Source organism: Trachemys scripta, chromosome 1 (assembly GCF_013100865.1).
Source record: "Trachemys scripta elegans isolate TJP31775 chromosome 1, CAS_Tse_1.0, whole genome shotgun sequence".
In the NCBI taxonomy this organism is placed as follows: domain Eukaryota; kingdom Metazoa; phylum Chordata; order Testudines; family Emydidae; genus Trachemys; species Trachemys scripta.
Genome location: NC_048298.1, coordinates 164126345 through 164129747, shown reverse-complemented (window position 1 = coordinate 164129747; position 3403 = coordinate 164126345). Strand labels below are relative to the sequence as shown.

The 3403-nt window shown below is 42.5% G+C and overlaps 1 long non-coding RNA gene across 2 annotated transcripts; it reads left to right on the top strand.

Moving 5' to 3' along the window:
- Window positions 1-1079: 1079 nt before the first annotated feature.
- Window positions 1080-3053, top strand: LOC117888448. 2 transcript variants are annotated; one of them, XR_004648336.1, is made up of 3 exons: window positions 1080-1146; window positions 1256-1324; window positions 2923-3053. It is a non-coding gene; the product is annotated as an uncharacterized LOC117888448 (long non-coding RNA). The 2 variants fall into 2 exon arrangements; XR_004648337.1 differs by having other exon boundaries at window positions 1080-1168.
- The last annotated feature ends 350 nt before the right edge of the window (window positions 3054-3403 follow it).

The following is a 3403-nucleotide window of genomic DNA, read 5'->3' as shown; positions in this document are numbered from 1 at the left end:
AATGAGGTATTGACAGGACAGTGCTGGGAAGCTTGCACTGCCAGTAGTCATATTTGGCATCCAGACTGTCCAGCCAACTCTTTCCACCCTCAATAACATACATCAATTTTATCCTCCTCCAATTTCCTAAACGAGTTTTATTTCTCAGAAAGCTACAAATCAAGTCCCTGTACCAACCAGGGTTTGGAGGGCTGTCCTCTTGGGCAGATGGTGCCTCATGGTGGTCTCCATTTGGAGGGCTCTTTGTTTCTTCATTGGAGATGACTGACATCGTCATTCCCTCTTCCTTTTCCTCCTCTGTAGAAAAGCAGATGAAAGACTGCAAGGAAGCAGGAACCAGGCCCCACCCTCCATAAACTCTGGAAATATTCAGTGTGAAGCCTGACTTTTCACACTCATCTTGGTCTCCATCTTACATGGCCCTGGTGCCATTCCCAGAGCAGACTGATACAGGGTATTGACACTATAAACTTTCCAAATTTGGAGAGCTGACAGGATTGCCATCTGAGGTGGCCTGGCTATGTCTGAACTCAGAGCACAGAGGGCCTGATCCCGACAGGAGATTCAGTGGGAGGAACAGGTGCTCAGCTCCCTTCAGGATCAAGCCTAGACAGAGCAGTAGGACTTCTTTAATGTGCCCCCACTGATGTTTTCAGCACAAATAGCTCCTGCCAGCAAATCTGAGGTGAAAACAAAAATGTTCCTTCAGGAACTCACCAGCAGGAGACTTTCCCCCAGCAACGAGCAGGTTTTTACAAAGCTCAACTTTACTGGGACAAGGGCAGGAATGGAAGGAAGACAAGACTAGCCACAAGGTCTAGTCAGTACCTACGGAGAACCCAGCAAATTGGGAAATGGAGCTGTGTTTAGACTGTCCTAGGACAGACTCTTCTCAACCCAGTAAGAAGCAGAGAAATCCCCGCTCACCTGAAGGCACCGGAATGAACTGCTGTTTGCTTTTCAGGCAGCAGCATGTTATCAGTGACGCTATTACAGCCAGGACAATTGCTCCCCCTCCACATGCTGCCAGGGTGTAAATGAACAAAGGTTCCTGCAGCAGGTTTCCTGCACGAAGGACACAGCATGTTAGTCAGAGGAACTGAAGCTTGTCCTCCTGAGCTGAAGAAGCCCTGCAGCTGAATTCAAGTCAGTGAAGAATACTGAAGAGGTGGGTGGGCTGGGGGAATTAGGAAGAAAGGATGGACTATGTGGTTCCTAACTGTGTTACAGATTTTCTCTTTATTCCTCTTCCCAGCCAGAGCTAATGTGAAGCTACCAGCATGAGGCACGGACTGCAGATGGCCTGTCAGAAGGTCACACACAGGTTGGTAAATATTATCCAGCACCTTGCTTATTGACTGGGGATTTGTCAACTACACCGATTTAGGGTAAGTCTATACTACCCGCCGGATCGGTGGGCAGCGATCGATCCAGCGGGGGTCGATTTATCGCATCTAGTCTAGATGCGATAAATCGACCCCTGAGCACTCTCCCGTCGACTCCTGTATTCCACCTTCGCGAGAGGCGCAGGTGGAGTCGATGGGGGAATGGCAGCAGTCGACTCATCACGGTGAAGACACCATGGTAAGTCGATCTAAGTACGTCGACTTCAGCTACGTTATTCACGTAGCTGAAGTTGCGTAACTTAGATCAATCCCCCCCCTCCCAGTGTAGATCAGGCCTTATATAAGAACTGAATTTACTTCAGAGAGGTAAAGAGAAATGGACAGAAAGACAGGCAGATGGCGCAACAGACTTACAAACAGACTGAGATCCTCCAAAGCACTCCTGTGTAAGGATGGTTTGTTCAGAAGTAGGACATTCAGAAGAAAAACACTCTTTTTCCAAATATGATAAATGTATGGAGCCAAATTTAACCCCGTATAAATTCACTGAAGTCAAGAGAATTGCACCAGGGTTAGATTTGAACCATTGATTTTATTATCACTTGGTTCCTTTTTGATCTACTATTCCCACACCTTGAACTAAGTATACCTGTCAATCTGTTTAGTTAGTCACCTTGTCTAGCTAGCTACAGTAGGTTGTTTAGCTAGCTAGTCAATTTATCTATCTACAGTGTCTCTCTCCACAGGGACCAAATTGAATACACTATTCAAAATACTTAAAATAATAATAATTAGAGCTGTCAATTAATTGAAGTTAACTTACGTGATTAACTCAAAAAATTAACTGCAATTAAAAAAATTAATCACAATTAATTGCACTGTTAAACAATAGAATACCAATTGAAATTTATTAAATATTTTTGGATGTTTTTCTATAATTTCAAATATATTGATTTCTATTACAACACAGAATACAAAGTGTGCAGTGCTCACTTTATATTATTATTTTTATTACAAATATTTGCACTGTAAAAATGATAAACAAAATTAATAGTATTTTTCAATTCACCTCATACAAGTACTGTAGTGCAATCTCTTTATCATGAAAGTGTAACTTACAAATGTAGATTTTTTTGTTACATAACTGCACTCAAAAACAAAACAATGTAAAACTTTAGAGCCTACAAGTCCACTTAGTCCTACTGCTTGTTCAGCCAATCGCTAAGAGAAACAAGTTTGTTTACATTTATGGGAGATACTGCTGACTGCTTCTTATTTACAATGTCACCTGAAAGTGAGAACAAGCATTCGCATGACACTTTTGTAGGCAGCGTTGCCAGGTATTTACGTGCCAGATGTGCTAAACATTCATATGTCCCTTCATGCTTCGGCCACCATTCCAGAGGACATGCTTCCATGCTGATGATGCTAGTTAAAAAAATAATGCATTAATTAAATTTGTGACTGAACTCCTTGGGGGAGAATTGTATGTCTCCTGTTCTGTTTTACCCATATTCTGCCATATATTTCATGTTATAGCAGTCTCAGATGATGACCAAGCATATGTTCATTTTAGGAACACTCACAACAGATTTGACAAAACACAAAGAAGGTGCCAATGTGTGATTTCTAAGGATAGGTACAGCACTTGACCCAAGCTTTAAGAATCTGAAGTGCCTTTCAAAATCTGAGAGGGATGAGGTGTGGAGCATGCTTTCAGATGTCTTAAAAGAGCAACACTTCGATGAGGAAACTACAGAACCCAAACCACCAAAAAAGAAAATCAACTTTCTGCTGTTGGCATCTGACTCAGATGATGAAAATGAACATGCATTGGTCCGCTCTGCTTTGGATCGTTATCGAGCAGAACCGGTCATCAACATTGGCGCATATCTTCTGGAATGGTGGTTGAAGCATTAAGGTACATATGAATCTTTAGTGCATCTGGCACGTACATATCTTGTGATGCCAGCTACAACAGTGCCATGCGAACACCTGTTCTCACTTTCAGGTGACATTGTAAACAAGATGTGGGCAGCATTATCTCCTGCAAATTG